Source organism: Cyprinus carpio, chromosome A19 (assembly GCF_018340385.1).
Source record: "Cyprinus carpio isolate SPL01 chromosome A19, ASM1834038v1, whole genome shotgun sequence".
In the NCBI taxonomy this organism is placed as follows: domain Eukaryota; kingdom Metazoa; phylum Chordata; class Actinopteri; order Cypriniformes; family Cyprinidae; genus Cyprinus; species Cyprinus carpio.
In genome coordinates this window covers 1695552-1714971 of record NC_056590.1, presented here as the reverse complement: position 1 = coordinate 1714971, position 19420 = coordinate 1695552, and the positions used below count along the sequence as shown (strand labels likewise).

Here is a 19420-nt window from a genome sequence, read left to right as displayed (position 1 = left end):
TAAACAAAGTAATTAGAACAACGTCAGTCTACAATAATCGACATATTCTTAGGTTCACTGCGAATTTTTAGAACTACTTTAGTAAGACAGTAATATCGTGCTTTACCTGGAAACCTAAAGCTGCACTTGGTATACATCACATATTGGCACAAAAAAAAATTATATTTTGAGCACTCAAATGAAAATGTACACCTAACGTATCAATCGTACTACTTACAGGTTGTGGTTCAGAGAGCTTGTTATTCCAAATTAAGAAGATTAGAAGCCAACGAAGATAAAAGCCCAGATTAGAGAAGCAGTTCTTGATAAAATGACAAGCACACAACAAAAGGCTCGAATTGTATATCTGTGGTATCCTTGAACACCGCGTCTTCTCAACATGATGTAAACGCACTAATAGCAAAAGCTGTTTGTGGGCAGATCAGACTCTGTTCGTATTTCGCGGGCAGGCAGGGATTATGCAAATGTGTTACCCAGTAACGTATACCGGTAACAGACAAAAGATTCGAAAATATAACGACTCGTTACAGCGATTCAGAAACCGACTCTCTCTTTTGAGAGACAATATCTTTATTTATCATGTACTTTTTTGATTGACAACTTTGCAGATTGTTTTCATTTAAGGATAGCTACGTTATAAACTGCAAAAGAGAGATTTTTCAAAAACCCATCTGACCTGCTCTTTAAGGTTTACAGCCAGATTACAAAACAACTGCTTTAATTAAATGAAAGGTTGTCCAAGAAAAAAAAGAAAAAAAAAGTGCTTTAGGCTTTTTTATAAGCCTTCACTTGAAATTACAGGCGTAATTTTTCCTATTTTACCATACTCTCTCCTTCACACACACACATTAGCCTATATATATATATATATATATATATATACACTCACTGGCCACTTTATTAGGTACACCTAGCTAGTACCGGGTTGGACCCACTTTTGCTTTCAGAACTATCTTAATTCTTTGTGGCATTGATTCTACAAAGTGTTGGAAACATTCCTCAGAGATTTTGGTCCATATTGACATGATAGCATCACGCAGTTGCTGCAGATTTGTCGGCTGCACATCCATGATGCGAATCTCCCGTTCCACTACATCCCAAAGCTGCTCTATTGGATTGAGATCTGGTGACTGTGGAGGCCATTTGAGTAAAGTGAAACCAGTCTGAGATGATTTGAGCTTTGTGACATGGCAGTAGCCATCAGAAGATGGGTACACTGTAGTCATAAAGGGATGGACATGGTCAGCAACAAATCTCAGGTAGGCTGTGGCATTTAAACAATGTTCAGGTGGTACTAAGGGGCCCAAAGTGTGCCAAGAAAATATCCCCCACACCATTACACCACCACCACCAGCCTGAACCGCTGAGACAAGGCAGGATGGATCCATGCTTTCATGTTCTTTACTCCAAATTCTGACCCTACCATCTGAATGTCACAGCAGAATTTGAGGCTCATCAGACCAAGCAACATTTTTCCAATCTTCTATTGTCCAATTTTGGTGAGCCTGTGCAAATTGTTGCCTCCGTTTCCTGTTCTTAGCTGACAGGAGCAGCACCCCATGTGGTCTTCTGCTGCTGTAGCCCATCTGCTTCAGGGTTCGTGTGTTCAGAGATGGTATTCTGCATACCTTGGTTGTAACAAGTGGTTATTTGAGTTACTGTTGCCTTTCTAACCATCTCTAACCAGTCTGCCCATTCTCCTCTGACCTCTGACATCAACAAGGCATTTTCGTCCACACAACTGCCGCTCACAGGATATTTTCTCTTTTTCGGACCATTCTCTGTAAACCCTAGAGATGGTTGTGCATGAAAATCCCAGTAGATCAGCAGTTTTTGAAATACTCAGACCAGCCCGTCTGGCACCAACAACCATTTCACATTCAAAGTCACTTAAATCCCCTTTATTCCCCATCCGGATGCTCGGTTTGAACTTTTTATATACACTCACCTAAAGGATTATTAGGAACACCATACTAATACTGTGTTTGACCCCCTTTCGCCTTCAGAATTGCCTTAATTCAACGTGGCATTGATTCAACAAGGTGCTGAAAGCATTCTTTAGAAATGTTGGCCCATATTGATAGGATAGCATCTTGCAGTTGATGGAGATTTGTGGGATGCACATCCAGGGCACAAAGCTCCCGTTCTACCACATCCCAAAGATGCTCTATTGGGTTGAGATCTGGTGACTGTGGGGGCCATTTTAGTATAGTGAACTCATTGTCATGTTCAAGAAACCAATTTGAAGTGATTCAAGCTTTGTGACATGGTGCATTATCATGCTGGAAGTAGCCATCAGAGGATGGGTACATGGTGGTCATAAAGGGATGGACATGGTCAGAAACAATGCTCAGGTAGGCCGTGGCATTTAAACGATGCCCAATTGGCACTAAGGGGCCCTAAAGTGTGCCAAGAAAACATCCCCCACACCATTACACCACCACCACCAGCCTGCACAGTGGTAACAAGGCATGATGGATCCATGTTCTCTTTCTGTTTACGCCAAATTCTGACTCTACCATCTGAATGTCTCAACAGAAATCGAGACTCATCAGACCAGGCAACATTTTTCCAGTCTTCAACTGTCCAATTTTGGTGAGCTCGTGCAAATTGTAGCCTCTTTTTCCTATTTGTAGTGGAGATGAGTGGTACCCAGTGGGGTCTTCTGCTGTTGTAGCCCATCCGCCTCAAGGTTGTGCGTGTTGTGGCTTCACAAATGCTTTGCTGCATACCTCAGTTGTAACGAGTGGTTATTTCAGTCAAAGTTGCTCTTCTATCAGCTTGAATCAGTCGGCCCGTTCTCCTCTGACCTCTAGCATCAACAAGGCATTTTCACCCACAGGACTGCCGCATACTGGATGTTTTTCCCTTTTCACAGCATTCTTTGTAAACCCTAGAAATGGTTGTGTGTGAAAATCCCAGTAACTGAGCAGATTGTGAAATACTCAATACTCAGACCAGCCCGTCTGGCACCAACAACCATGCCATGCTCAAAATTGCTTAAATCACCTTTCTTTCCCATTCTGACATTCAGTTTTGTGTTCAGGAGATTGTCTTGACCAGGACCACACCCCTAAATGCATTGAAGCAACTGCCATGTGATTGGTTGATTAGATAATTGCATTAATGAGAAATTGAACAGGTGTTCCTAATAATCCTTTAGGTGAGTGTATATAGGCTATATACTCATGGTACTTTTTTATTTACCATGCTGTTATTTGTACTTAAGGTATTTGATAGGAAACGAACAGCGACACAATAAGGTTCTGAAAGTGCTGTAATTGTTTGTGTGATCGATTTGGTTGAAAAAATTATGACAAACCAAAATCATCACTGCTGCAAAGTTGCGTTTTCTTCCAGTTGCCAAATGTTCATGTCTTATTAACTCACTGTCATGCATTATGTGCAAATATGCATTTTTTCTCCCTCTTCACGTTTCATTGATTTTCTCCACTGCAAAGAAACACTCTTAAAAGTCCTCGTCAGTAGCCTACTCCTAACAAATTTGGACCTTAAGAGCTCTTTTGAGGGTTAAGATGCTTTCTGAATTACTTTTTCTTTACTAGGATCTTTAATTATAAGAGGAAACACCCACATTTCTAAGAATTTTCTCAGAATTTTGTTACTAGGAGCAACTCTTAGCACTAAGATTTTTCATGAATACGGGCCCAGATGTACTTTCATCTTCTATGAAGTAAATTTGTGCTTCACAGTTAAACCTGTTGTGCTGAATTACAAAATGTTTGATCCACAAAACAAATTGTTATTGAACCAGAGAAAGCAGAACTAAACCTGAATGGTGTTCATGACCTGAAAGGTAATGAGCCGCAGCTTAAGGAACAAATTAGGGAAGTCTGCTGCTGTCTCTGCTAATGATGCTTGTCCTCCTGCAATTATAGATAGCATGCTTAAATCTCTCTGTGTGAAGTGTTTTGGTGAAATATATTACATAATTTAGCAGTTTTTAACCTCTGGATTGCAAAGGAATGCAGAGAAGCTGGAATTTTTTTTTATTTTCTTTTTCTTTTTTTGTACTTCATTTATATGAAAATATATGTAAAATGCAATCTTGTAATTATAGTAAAATTATACGTTCACTCTTTGGGGAAACATTCTAATTGATTTTGTTGGCAATCATGCTTGAATAAATCTCCAATCAAATGTGTGATGCAGGACTACAGACTTTAACATGTATAAGTGTTTATCAGCAGGGTCTCTTAAAAGGACAAATACAGAACATATGGAGTCAAACCAGAGATTTACATGTAAACATTTATCTAAAGCATCTTTCAGAACATTACATTCATGATATACATTTTCAAACCCATGACCTTAGCTAGCAGTATGACATACTTTTTGAACTACAGGAACACATTGCAAGTGCCTACTGTGTTTTTGAGATAAAAAGAGTAAAACAGATAAATCCTATACAGTTTGAGCTACAGTATAAGCCTGTAAAACTGTTTAGGTTTTATTATTAGTATTATTATTATTTTCCTGAAATACAGCTGTATTTACTCAAAATACCTCAAATACAACTTGTTAGGGTTCGACATTTTGGTCAAGTATATTTAAATATATATCATGACCAATAGATACATACAGTATTCATTTTCACACAGGGATAATGGCATATTTTATTTGAACTGTGCTACAATAAACCTGGGTTTATTATTATTATTATTTTTTAATTTAATTAATTAATTAATTAATTAATTAATTAATTTATTTATTTTTTTATTATTTTTTTTTTTTCAGAAAATGAAATGTACTCACAATTCTGACTTCAGAAGTAGGATATTTCTGATAGCACACGAAGGCAGCCTTATTCTGAGCTATTCTTTCCTGTTTTCTGGTTTTATTTGCATAGGACATAAATAGGACAAGTCATTTGGAAAATGGATGCATGGATTAATTTGTTGTATGTTTCAGTGGAGAAAAGTCCCCCAAGCAGTAACATCTCATTTCACTTTCAAAATAATAAAGCTAAAAGAAAAAGAATCGTTACTGTATATTGTTCTCTGTGCAGAAATAGGCAGCGACCATGTTCAGCTTCTTTAGCAAAGATTTTACTTTCACAGGAAAAGGTTTTTACTCTTTGAACTACAGAATTAAGCAGAATACTTTTTTTTTTTTACATCAGACAAAAAAGAAAAAAAAAAAAAAAAATTCAGACTACTTCAGTGATTATGAAATGCTTTTAAAAACTGTCCTACATTCATGGTATTTGCAGTCATTTAAAAAGGACTGAACTTGTGGCTGTAAAGCCTTAGAAGAAGCTCTCTGACGCAAAACTGATTCATCAGCCCTTCCAAAGTCTCATGACTCTGACAGTTGTCCAGCTGATCAGGTTAACTTTATTGAAAATCCTTTTGTGAACATATGAAGTATGAGGATCAGGAGAGCCGATACAATCTCATTCTAAATTTGTAACTATCTTTAGGTGAATTGATGTCTAATTCATATAAATCCATACATCACATTTTTTTTTTTTTTTTTGTATGATCTGCTTACAGCCCAGTGATGGTTCTGTTTAGAGGTGGACCTTCATAAATTCGACAATTTTACATCAGAGTATCCTGATCTTAAGGCAATGGTGTGTCTTTGTGATCATGAGCTCAAGTCCAGTCAGACCTCACTGAACTCAAAATGTTACCACCTATAATAATAAATTGTCGAAACTAGTCAAATATTGAAGAGGATTTAAAATGAACAACCAATCAACAGAAACTCAACAATATTGGTGCTGGACTCACAACTTCTGCTGAAAGGTCAGAACCAACATTTCAAGCACTTATGATCAATGCATAATGTTCATCACATCTGCAATTTATTGTATTTATTATATTTTGAAAGTTTGAGGGTTATTTTATGTCTTTCAATCATGAAATTATTCTATTTCTGAAAGTTTTTTTTTTTTTTCTTGATTATATCCACCTGTGTCTTCTTTGATAATCAGTTAGAATATGCATATACTGCCTTCCTGTTTTCATTAATCAAGGTCTGACATTATGTCGTGGGGATTTTTTCTATCTTGCTATGATTCTATATCATGTCATTTTTATTTTTTTTTAAAAAATGCTTGATTAGTCTAATTATTTTCTTCAATAAATTCCTTCTTGCCTTGAAGTAAGTGAGGAGGCTCCACAGGAGATGATGCAAAAAAGCTATGAGAGCTAATCCCAAATAACCATCTTTCCAAAAGCATCTTGCGCTCAACAAACTTCTAAAACTCTGCTCATAAATAAATGAACCCTCCAAAATAAAATTCTCTTTTAAGCTCTAAATAATCAAGAAACAGTGTCTTGCTTTTCAGTAACAACAATTTGTCAGATTTATCAGATCCAAGGGGGATGTATGCAACTAATTTAATAAATATTTGTGTGCATGCCTGTACATATAATCTGTATATATCTGTATCTGTATTTTTATGCTCGAAATATGAAATATTATATACAATATATACTCATAAATAAGTACTTTTGTACTCCAATAAATATTATCAATCTGGTATGAAATTGCAACAAAGAACTACACCCAAAGTGTGTACATCCAACAGGCCTTATATACAATAGGGAGCTAAATGTTAATGCTCATGCTCAAAAAAGTTGAGTTGAGTAAGGTAAGAGTTGGCACACCACAGCTCCAAAAGTAGAAAAATATTTATTTATTTATCTATTTTCGGAGCTGTGGTGTGCCAACATTGCTCTTCCTTTATGAAATTGCAACAAAACAACAATATTTTTTATTTTATTCCTATTACCTGGTTCTAAGCAGGGGTTCAACTCTTGTGCAGCTTACAGTTATGGCAGTGGTTTTCAAACAGTGAAAGAGACTGTTTTATAAAGAACATCATTCTTCATCAAGAAGAATCATTCAGTTATTCACAGTCACATCAGCTCATCAGAGACACTATTGAGCTCCCTTATGGTCCCCTAAGCTGTCCAGTTCAGACAACCATTAGCTCTCTTTGAGCTGTGCCTTCATTACAATAGAAATAGGTCTTTGTATATAGGTCAAAGTGAATTTTGATTCTTTATGACAGTCTAGCCCCTCTTTAGCCTCCAAAGCATTATAAAGATCGATCAAACTATAGATCCCATGGAGACGGCAGGTTTTACACTTACTGTTGGTCACTTAGTCTGTGGTTGCTTCTCAAACAAAAGGCTGTATATCTTTGCTGCCACGTCATCAAATGTTATGGAAGATTTCAATCGGAAGGATCATTGGAAGGCAACTTTTGTTTTGCGACCTTCAAATCACCCACAATCCTTTGTGCAAATTCCAATTCACGAAATAAACTGACAAAAAAAAAAAACGAGTTAGTACTGAGCTTGTCTGAATTTATTATGAAATGTAAGACAAAAATAATGATTTTGGACATGTACCACAACCACCCTATAATGATAAAAATCCACCCAATCCTTATCTTTAATCCCCATTAATCCATATCAGTCTCATTAGACATGCCATTTTGATTCTCTGAGCAGTGTGACATCACATTGCACAGGCCCCATCCACAGGCACTGACTGACACTGCCGTATTAGCAGAGACCCCGCCCTGAGTGAGCCGCACACAAGAGCAGTGAGTGATTTTCTGTTTTTATTTTATTGTTTGGGTCATATTAACGGTGTAGTCAGCAGTAGGTACTGTATATTACGCTGCTGTCACTTAATAGACAGAACTAATATAAACATGCTATTTCTTTCCCAGCTATTTACCTTCGGAGACATAACCGGCTGTTTTTGTAACATGTTTTTAACATAACCTTGTGTGTATTTGACAGTTTAAGCTCAATAAGACATGAAAGAGAACTTAGTTCAGTACTCACATGCCATCTGACAGCCGCTTTCTGTGCGTGTGCTTCGGATGAGTGTGCTCAGAAAACCCTATACCAGAATTTTAAATTGATATGGCTTTAAAACACATGATTTCAGTGCAATATGCATAATTATCAAAACCAAACAGACAATTTTTGACAGAGCTGCAAAGGCACAGCACTATTGGGGAAAAGGGAGCGGGGAGCATCAGCTCATTTGGATTTAAAGATACATGCACGAAAACAACGTGTTCTTGTCACCTTTCTATCTTTTTGAGTGTGTTGATAAACCTGAGTAGCAGCATGAGAAGACAGAAATTAAGATGTCTTATGAATATATTATTATTATTATTCATTAGATATTGTCTGTGATGTCAAATTTTGACAAACGTTGATGTTTTCATCTTTTGCTCTGGCTTAGTATATATATATATATATATATATATAGATATATATATATATATATATATATATATATATAAATACACACGTGTGTGTGTGTGTGTGTGTGCGTGTTAGGGCTGTCAACATTAACGTGTTAACGCATGTGATTAATTTACAATCCTTAACGCGTCAAAATAATTTAACGCAATTTACACCGAATTCCTGAAGCACAATCTATATTGTAACCCTTTAACCCAATTTTGCTTCTCTGCCTGCGATCAGATCATTTTAAGCTGCTAAACTCAGCAGATCCAATAAGTGAATGCATTCAAACAATCCGTCCTAAACAGCTCTAATATAAAGGAAACCAGGCTGATTACATCAAAGATTGCAGAGAGAACAGAGACTTTGCGTTCCGTTTTGGCATCTTCTTGTGGTCCTGTTCAGTATAGCAACTTGACTTCTCTAAAATGTAAAAAAAAGCTATTTGCTGTTGCACTGTACACATAGTATAAAATTATGATTTTTTTACTTTCATATGTGCTTAAATGGGCTCCTTATATAATTTGGTTCTTTGGTGTCCTTTTGGAGTTTCTAAGTGTCGTTTTTTGGAAAGACATCTAAATTTATCTTGAGAAAAGCTTGCAGAAAATGCAGATTTTTAACAATGACCCTTCAATCTTCTTGTTTACTTTCTCCATATAGCAAATGATGAGAAAATAAAAAAAATTGAAACAAGATAAATGGTATATGCTTAATTCCATGAAGTGTGCGATTAATTGCTATTAATCACAGAAAAAGGGTGAGATTAATTAGATTAAAAATTCTAATCTATTGATCAGCTCTCATAGATGATATATACATCTATGGAATGTCCACATAAAACATGGAAACCCAATGTCTGTCTGTCTCATAGCTGTCAACCCTCCCGTTTTTTCCGGGTTTCTCACGTATTTTAGCTCTTTTCCCGCTGTCTTCCCGTTTTAGTATTTTGCCGTAAAATATCCCGTATTTTTACACTCTGATTGTGTTAGCTCAGAACACGCAACTATCTGTGTCTGTGAAGTGGCTTGCACTTGGGTTGCTAGACCTCCAGTAAAGCAGGTGGCAGTATACAGTAGCTTAGGCTACTATCGAAGAAGAAGACAGTTGCAGGCGGCGCCGGCGGGCGGGATGAAGACGGAAAAAGTAGCGGGAAGTGAACTTCGAGTGTAGAGTAGATGAGTGTGATGTGCGATGATAGATCAGGCCGCCGACGGCCAAAATCACCGAATTAATCACCAACCAAAACCGAGGACATTATGCCGATATTTGAGTAAATGGGAGACCACCTTCCACTACCTGACAAGTAGCCATGCAATGTGGGCAATACAGAAAATTTGTTCGACAAGCTGGACATAACACTAAGGTCGCTCTCTCTCTCTCTCTCTCTCTCTCTCTCTCTCTCTATCACACACACACACACACACACACTCTCTCTCTCTCTCTCTCTCTCTCTCTCTCACTCTTAATCACACACACACACTCTCTCTCTCTCTCTCTCTCTCTCTCTCTCTCTCTCTCACTATCAATCACACACTCTCTCTCTCACCTCTCAATCACACAAACACACACACTCCACTCTCCTCTCTCTCTCTCTCTCTCTCACTATCAATCACACACTCTCTCTCTCACTCTCAATTACACACACACACACTCTCTCTCTCTCTCTCTCTCTCTCTCTCTCTCTCTCTCGTCATTTCCGGTGCGAGCGTGAGTGTGCAGAGCGTGTGGGTGAGAGTTCTTCGGTGAGATTGAGTTTCTTTTCCTTTTTTTCTAAGCTACTTTTGCTTCTGTCTGCCAGAGTTTAACTTAGGTTTGCGTAAGGTGTTCAGGAAGCGCAGTCTTCCAGCGCGCGCTGGTTGACGATGGCGTCTTCAGAGCGCGTGAGTTTTGAGCGGCTATCAAGATCGCGCCGGTAATGAACTGCTCAGTTGAAGACTGCAGTTTAGCGGTCGGACAGATTGTTGGACACGACAGTATAATGTCAGCATCTCGAATGAATAGTGCTGTGGTGATCTTTTTGGATAACGTTGAGAAAGTAAACAGGGTGGTGGAAAATGGAATTTCTATTCAGGATACGTTTACGCCAGTAATTCCTCTAGTCCAACCTGCAAAAAAGATAATTTTGTCCAGTGTTCCCCCGTTTATAAAAGATGACTTGTTGATAGCAGAATTGTCTAGACATTGAAAAATTGTTTCACAAATGAGGAAAGTTCCGCTAGGCTGTAAGTCCCCTTTACTTAAACACGTAGTCTCTTTTAGACGGCAAATCTTTATGGTTCTTAAAAGTGAAGTCGAGGATCTAAGTTTGGCATTCAAATTCAAAATTGATGGCTTTGACTATGTTGTTCTGAGACTATGAAATGCTTTAAGTGTGGATCAGAGAGCCACATTCGTAGTTCGTGTCGGGTACAGAGCGCGGATGACAGCACTCATGTCGAGGCTGATGAAGAGGTTTGTAGATGCGGTTGTCAGTGGTTCGGCTGAAGCTGATCAGGCTGAAGGTGCGTCTGCTGTACCCGAGGCAGGAGCGAGGTACTGCTGCAGAGGGAGAACCCGAGCTGATAGAGGAGGAAAACGGTGATGGTGGGGTGATTGATGCGTTAAAGCAGCTAAACGGGTGACTGGAGAAGAAATTATTACAGATTATGTGGGCGATGAAGCACTGTTTAAGACACCTCCTATTACAGTTTTTCTCGATTGCTTAAACACATTTGCCCAATCTGACATCACATTTTCAAACACCGTTAAACACACAGGATAAAATTGAAGCTCAATGGCCAAATGACTCATTTTGTTAGCAAAATGCTCTAACACTCACAAAACATTAAAAAAACATGCAACATAAGCAAAGCAATATTTCCATCAAAACACCACAACTTGTGGTCAAATTAATTTATTCTTTCAATCAATCATTACACAATGGACAACAAAATACAAAAATGCAGCCATCAATATGAAATATGATACTTTACAAACTCAAATGGATACTGGAAAAAAAAAAGCTACCAAAGGAAACTTATGGTGTGGAAATACCTTTTTAAAAAAAAAAAAAAAAAATTTACATTTTATCTTTCACATTTAGTCCATTCGTTCTTGACGATTATGCCACAGGTTCTCATCAAACATCGCATTGAATGTTTTCCCTTGCAATGCACCGAGGGAAATACCTCCTTGCATGGCGTATCCATCCCCTGGCAGTCCTCTGCACCTATTGCCAGGCAACCAGCATTCTCATTGCCTCCAGGAGGGGCATCTGCTCATATGGCCGGTGATCATACACCTTTCACCTCCAAGCAGACAAGAACTCCTCGATTGGGTTCAGAAAAGGCGAGTATGCAGGGAGGAATTGTATCATAATACGAGGCTGTGCTGCAAACCATTTCATTCACAAGGCGAGAGTGGTGGAAAGCCACATTGTCCCAAATTATGACATACAGAGTCATGCCAGGCCCTCAACAGCCCTCTCTCTTCGGGTGGAAGATCAGTAATTCTTTCAATGCATCAAGAAATGTGATGAGGCGTTCTGTATTGTATGGGTCAATAGTTGGTATGTGGCAAAGGACTCCATCATTGGAGATGGCAGCACACATGGTGATATTGGCACCCCTCTGACCTGGCACTGTGACAGTGGCCCTCTGCCCAATGATGTTCCTCCCGCGTCGCCTCACTTTACAGAGGTTTGAAGCCGGCTTCATCCACAAAAATGAATTTGTGATGTGCCCCTTCAGCTTCAAGCTCCATTATTCTCTAAGAGAAAGAGCAAATTCTAAAGCAAATTATTCCAGTCGCATGTAACTATGGTAAACAAGGTATTACAAAAAAAATCTGTACGTGCACATACTGGAATCGTGCCTCCTTTACGATGTCAGAGTTTCTTTGAAATGGAACTCTGTACAGCTGCTTCATTCTGACATGGTTTCGTTTAAGGACTCGATCTATAGTTGCCAAACTCACACTGTTTATATTTCTAAATGCTCCCTGATCTGCAATTACTGCTGCCTGGATTTCACGCAGTCTGATTGCATTGTTTGCCACTACCATATCTACAATGGCAGACTCCTGTTCAATACTAAATATCTTTCCTCTGCCACCAGTGTGTGGCAATGTGTGGATTCTATAAAGTAAAAGCAAAAAGTATGACAGTCACATAAATGGGATTGATAAAAATCTGCATTACTGTAGACAAAGTTTTGTTCTGCTAACAGGGCAATACAGTAAAGCCTGAAATACACAGTGGTATACATTACAGTAACACTGTGAATTACCTGTTCTCATTCCGAAAAAAGCCTGACAATAGATGCCACAGTGCTCCGACTCAGAATGGGCTGGACCCTTTGTCCAGCCTTTCTAAAGGACAAGCCATGATTGATGACATGGTCAATAATTGTTGCCCGAATTTCATTTGAAACTTGAGCTCGATTTTGTCCTCTTGCTGCTGCAGCTCCTCCACCACGCATACAAAACTCCTCTTCCTCGGGCCCCTCTGCCATGGCCTCTTACTCTCCTTCCGTGCCTATGGCCTCTTTGATCCCATGCTTGCAAATAGCAACACAGGGGTGGCATCTTTTATAGATGGATGAGGACTGATTGCTGATTGAAGAGTTGTGCAAATGAGTTTCACACAGGTGCATAGAGATTTATAATTATGCAAGTAGTTTCTATCAGCTGTGAATAGATTTTTTTCTTTTGTTCAACACAGTGAATCCAATAGAGTTTTGGGGCCTTTCAATGAGATCTGTGGTAACTGTTTTGAAAAAGGGTGTGAAAAATGTGTGAAACAAATGAAAAAGTGTTAAAACATTTGCAAGAGTAAGACTTCTGCTGTGCTAATAATGTGATGATGAAGATCAAGCGGATCCCAGTTTCATTTAGTGTGTCTTAGCAAATGAGAAAAACTGTAAGAGAAAAGAAAACAAAGCAAAGATGAGGAATGAAAAGTCTAAAACAATGGTCTGAAAACACAGGTTGATGAATGTGATGATGTTGAAAGTAGTCCTGTTGAAGATTCTGACAGTGAAACTCAGGAAATTATGAGTAGAAGGAATACAAGTAGTGATTATTCTTTTGATAAAGTCAAATCTTTTCTACAAAGATCAAAAAATGTGAAAAAATGTGCAGGTTACAGACTCATTTCCTGATCTTAAAATGTTTGTTGATTCTGTTGTGATGTTGATGAGGAGTGAGGGTGAAGAAAAGTTCACTGTTCAAGAAATATATAGATTAAGGAAACTTATTGCTAAAACTAAGATCAGAACTTCAGGCAGAGGATGTGTTTGAAACAATGTTAGTTCTCTCTGTCTTTACATGTTGAAAGCTGCTTTGTGTGTAATCCTTCTCTCATTCTTCTTGATGAGTGTGGTGAGAATAGGCTCTCCTAAATATTAATGGTGCACGAGATGCTTATAAAAGGGCATTGTTATTTGAATTAATAAGACAAAAGAAAATTGATGTGATGTTTATTCAGGAGACACACAGTGATGTGTTAAATGAAAACTGATTGGAGGAGAGAATGGGAGGGGGGGGTGGTGGTGTGCTCTCACATGAGTTCTTCTAGAGGAGGGTAGCTGTGCTTTTTTTTTGCTACACATTTCACTCTGTCACGGTGTCTGTTCGGTGTCTCCCTGGGTGGCCACTAGAGGTCTCACTTCCCCTTATTGTCACCCCCTTCAGGAACTACATTTCCCACTAGCCTTATCTGTTCATCACTGTTCATTGGGTTCAGCTGTCACCACTTACCTTGTTTGCACCTGTCTTTAAATACTCTGGTTGTTCTGTCATGATTACGGAGTCCTTGTTGCATGTCACCCTGCTTTTTCCTGGTTCCCTGGTTTTCGTGTTTCTGGATGTTGTCTATGTTTCTTGTTTTGGACGGATTACTCTGGATTTTTGACCTTTGCTGGATGTTTTCTGATTTTGGATCACCCCAATAAACATACTGCTGCTTTTGGATCTACCTGTCTGTGTGCGTGTCGTGTGACACACTCCTGTTTCTTTTGAAGTGAAGCAAGAGATTGCTGGTAGACTAATTTTTGTACGTGCACAGTTTGAAAAATTTTAATGTGGTGTTTATTAATGTATATGCCCCCTAATAGTGGTAATGAGAGAGTTTGTTTTCTTAATAATCTTAATGAAATTTTGCAGAGCTGTAATTCAGATGAATATGTGTTTTTTAGGTGGGGATTTTAATTGTACTGAGAATTGTGTACTAGATCGAAATCATGCTGAACCCCATACAGCTTCCAGTCGTACCATGCGCACCTTGATTCAAACCCATAAACTGTGTGACATATGGAGACGTTTAAGTCGGAAATGATAAACAATATACATGGTTGCATACTCGGGAGAATTTTATTTCTTTGGCCAGATTAGATAGACTCTACTGTTTTAAAATATAATTTTAATATTGTTAAAAGCTGTGTAATTAGTCCTTCTGGATTTTCTGATCATGCTATTGTTATTTGTAAAGTGTTTATATCAAATATAAGGTCAAAGAGTGCCTACTGGCATTTTAATGTATCTTTGTTGAGTGATGCAAATGGTAAAGAGGTTTTTCGCTTTTTTTGGAAGGAATTTAAATTAAAGAAAAAGTGTTTTATCAATTTAAAACAATGGTGGGATGTTGGAAAAGTTGAAACCAAGTTATTATGTCAACAGTATACTTTCAATGTCTCTAAAAATATCACACAAAAAATGAAAGAACTTGAAGAGGAAATTGTAGAGGTGCAAACAATATTGGAGTCCACTGGAGGACAAAATGGTGTTGATGTTCTCAAGTCCAAAAGGATGGTTCTTGCAAACCTGCTAGGCGTGAAAGCAAAAGGTGCATTGGTTAGGTCACGCTACCAAATTTAACACAAATGGATGCCCCATCCAAATTCTTTTTTAATTTGGAAAGAAAGAATGGCCAGAGTAGATACATTCACTCCTTGCGATCGGAGAAAGAACGGGCAAGAGCTTACAGTGCTGTCTGAAATAAGACAAAGGGCTGGTAAAGTTTTATAAGGATCTGTATGGGAGGAAATATAAACATGATGAAGAAATGTCTTCCAGTTTTTATCAAGGTTTACCGAAGCTTCCAAAAAAGTCAAAGGAGGCACTAGAGAAGCCTTTGTGTGCACAAGAGCTTTGGAAAGCACTGCAGACTATGGAGAGTGGAAAAGCTCCAGGAATTGATGGGCTCCCGACTGAGTTTTATAAAGCCTTTTGGGAGGTGTTGGGTGAGGATTTTTTGGATGTTCTCAATGAGAGCATAGCTGAAGGTCTCTTACCAGTGAGCTGTAGGAGAGCTGTGATCACTCTCCTACCCAAGAAAGGTGACCTTCAGGAAATTAAGAACTGGAGACCATGTTGTGCTCCGATTTGAATTTTTTTTTCTAAAACTCTGGCAAATAGATTAAGAGAAGTGATGGGGGACATTATACATCCTGACCAGATGTATTGTGTGCCGGGCAGGTGTATTTCTGATAACATTTTTCTTGTTCGAGATGTAATGGAGGTTGCTGGCCTTTTGGGCATTGATTTAGGACTCATCTCCATTGATCAAGAAAAAGCTTTCGATAGGGTTGAGCACCAGTATCTTTTGGAACACCCTTGATGTTTTTGGTTTTGGTCCAGGTTTTATTGGAGTAATCAAAAGTGTTATATAAAGACATTGAAAGTATGCTAAAAATCAATGGTGGTTTGTCCGCCCCTTTTAGTGTTAACAGGGGCATCAGACAAGGTTGTGCACTCTCTGGAATGCTGTACTCCCTAGCAATTGAACCATTATTAAACAAATTACGGTCTAATATAGAAGGTTTACTGTTACCCTAACGTTAATCTGCAACACCAGATATCAGCTTATGCTGATGACGTAATGATAATGGTCAATGGGCAGAATGACATAAAATACTCTGGTAAAAATAATTCAAGAGTTTGGGAATGTATCTGCTGCTAAAATAAATTGGAGTAAGAGTGATGCCTTAATTGTTGGAAAATGGGAGAAGGGGCCACCTTTATTACCGGGTGGGTTAACTTGGGAAAAAAGGAGGTCTTAAATATCTAGGTGTGTTTATTGGAGATGCTGTCACACAGGAAAAGAACTGGTTTGGGGTGATCGAAAAAATAGAGGGTAGGCTAAAAAAATGGAAGTGGATTCATCCACAACTTTCTTTTTAGAGGACGTGTTTTAATAATTAACAACTTGGCTGCTTCAACATTGTGGCACAGACTGGTATGTGTAGACCCTCCTTCCGGTCTGCTTTCAAGATTACAAGCAATGCTGGTAGACTTTTTTTGGGATCGGCTTTCACTGGGTCCCTCAAAGCATACTTTTCCTGCCTTTGGATGAAGGAGGTCAAGGTCTGGTGCATCTGTTCAGTAGACTTGGAACTTTTCGCCTGCAGTTTATCCAGAGACTGCTAACTGGGCCTGAAGATCTAGTCTGGAGGAAAGTGGCTCAGAACATATTACAGAGGATTGATGGACTTGGACTTGACAGTACTCTGGTTTTTACGGATCACAAACAACTGAATTTCAAAGGACTTCCTTCATTTTATCATGGATTCTTTAAAATGTGGGGACTTTTCAGTATTATCAGGGTTTGTAAAACAGAGTCATTGTTTTTGGTTACTTGAGGAGCCTTTGGTTAAAGGATCTCGTTTTGACTTGTCAAATGAGTGTTTGCCAGGTCTATCATTAAGACTTTGTGGCTCTGGTTTGGTAAAGTTAAGGAACTTAATTGATGTGGCTGGGCCTCATTTAAGCGATGCTCTTGCACTGGCCGACATTTTAGGTCAGAGATCCCGCACGCCAAACTGAATTTATTTTAAAACTCTGGAAAAAAAGATTAACAGAGGAAGAATTAACTATGTTACAAAGCTTTGCTGATGGAAGTTTGATTCCAGATACAAAAGATCCTTTTCCCAAAGTTGCCATTTCTCCTGATATGAGAGGTATGTCTAGCATACTGCTAGATATAGAAGGTCTAAAAGATCTGGATCTGAGTTTTGCTGGAGGAAAAGAGCTTTATAGGTGTTTTGTTAAAATTTTGAATAAAGGGGCATTAAACCAGAAAAAAGACACTAGTTGGCGAGAAAAATGTGGTTTAAGAGAGGAAGACAAGCCGGTTTGGAGGGTGCTATACAAACCACCATTGAATAAGCAGTCTGGTGACCTGCAGTGGCGTATCTTACATGGGGCTATAGCGGTGAACGCCTTTGTCTCTGTTATTAACTCAGATGTTGTTGATAAATGTGTGTTTTGTGGGATAAGAGAGAGACTGTTTTTCATTTCTTTACAGAATGTTTTTCGACTGGGACCGATCTTTGCTTTGTTAAAGGGCTTATTTTAAGATTTCAGGAAAACTTCTCTACTAATGCCTTTATTTTAGGATTGAGATATTTGTCAGAAGCAGAGAATAAAGTGGCAGCTGATCAACTTTATTGTTGGACAAGCAAAATTTGCAATATATGTTACAAGGAGAAACAGAATTGAAAACAGACCAAATCAAGATGCTGTAATTCTTTTTAAAGCTTTTTTAAGGGCTCGAGTGAGTGTTGAATTTAAGTATTATCAACTAATGAATGATTTGGAGTCTTTTGAATTACAGTGGTGTTTTAATAATATTATTTGTGTTGTAATTGATGGAGAATTAATTTTTGATATGTTGTTAATTTGAGCTTGGGGTATATGTTTTGATTTGTTTTGGTCTAAGTTGTTTTGTAATGTTTTTTTAATATCTATGTATAATAAAGGTGTATGAAATCTCAATCACACACTCTCTCTCTCTCTCTCACTCTCAATCACACACACACACACTCTCTCTCTCTCTCTCACTCACTCACACACACACACAAACACACACTGTCTCTCACACACACTGTCTCTGTCTCTCCCTCACACTCTTGAGTTTACATACAGTATTTATCAAAGACATTGTGGCTCCATTTTCCTTTTCTTTCCTGGTTTTAGGAATCGTGGCATTCCCTGGAAAAATCTGATTGCGTTCAATTCCGATAACGCATTTGTTCAACTGCCTCTTACACACATTCTTTCTCTCTGTCTGCCTCTCTCTCTCTGTTTCTTTCTCACTCTGTCTCACAACATTAAGCTAAAACACGTAGTAGCAAATGAAAATGTGTAAGTAATGTTTACCTTGTTCATAAATAAATCACTTTTAACATATCCATTGGTCTGTCATTCTTTAATATATATTGTGTAGTTATAAACTCTTTAGACTGTTAATGATTAGTGCTTTTTTAAAGTTTGTGGGTAAGAATCGTGTAAAAAAAAAAATAAAAAAAATCCCTTATTTTGGGGATGGATTCCGGGAAATCTCCCTTATTTTCAATGTTCAATGTTGACAGCTATGGTCTGTCTGTGCATTATTTGTACTGCTAATGAAGATCAATCAATTTTGCCAGAAAACACTACTCATTTAGTGAGTGTACAGTATGAGCTGATTTGCTTGAGTGACAAAATTTAATTTCCAATCATTCTCTGTGGCATAATAATAATAATAATAATAATAATAATAATATAATAATAATGCATATTCTGAGTTTTCTGAGCTTGTAAAAATTGCCCAGGAGGACATGAATGCATAATTTTCTTGATTATGCATCGAAGCACATCTCCACACTGTAGCATGATATATATATATATATATATATATATATCATGCTACAGTGTGCATTGCTCCACCCCTCCAAGGGCTCCAAGCCCAAGACATGGTGAGGGGATGCAACGGCTCGCTCCCTCTTGGGGAACCATGGTTACATGCGTAATCTGAGATGTTCCCCTTCTAGGGAACTCACACTGCATCCTCTAGCAAACATTTTATGGAGCGGAATGCCCACTCAGCCAATGCCATGGCGCATACCTGTTCACCTGGTGAAGGAGCACCAAGGGAAGCGACAGACATGCACCGAACATTCCCTCAGAAAAGGGGCAAGCCACTGACTACTGAGGCCACTAACATAACTCGATAAAAAATCACAATAATCAAGCTAAGAACACAGCTATCTTCAGAAGGCTATTTTACAATGAGTCAAAGCAGTATGCAGGGCCCAGGGGGACTGCCCACTTAAAAACCTTGTGGAAAACCCCACCCCTTTTACATGACTATGCTTACGGTATAAAGGAAGTAGACCATCTATTAAAAACCCCAAGGGGAGATGGCTAGAATAGGC

General features: G+C 38.4%; 2 long non-coding RNA genes across 2 annotated transcripts; one reads left to right on the top strand and one right to left on the bottom strand.

Moving 5' to 3' along the window:
* The first annotated feature begins 8956 nt into the window (after positions 1-8956).
* LOC122148734 lies at positions 8957-18413 on the top strand. Its single transcript, XR_006162581.1, has 2 exons — positions 8957-9612; positions 18201-18413. It is a non-coding gene; the product is annotated as an uncharacterized LOC122148734 (long non-coding RNA).
* On the bottom strand, positions 11944-12705 carry LOC122148733. The gene is made up of 3 exons (XR_006162580.1): positions 12515-12705; positions 12091-12363; positions 11944-11996 (listed from the first exon to the last, which is right to left on the bottom strand). It is a non-coding gene; the product is annotated as an uncharacterized LOC122148733 (long non-coding RNA).
* Positions 18414-19420: the final 1007 nt, after the last annotated feature.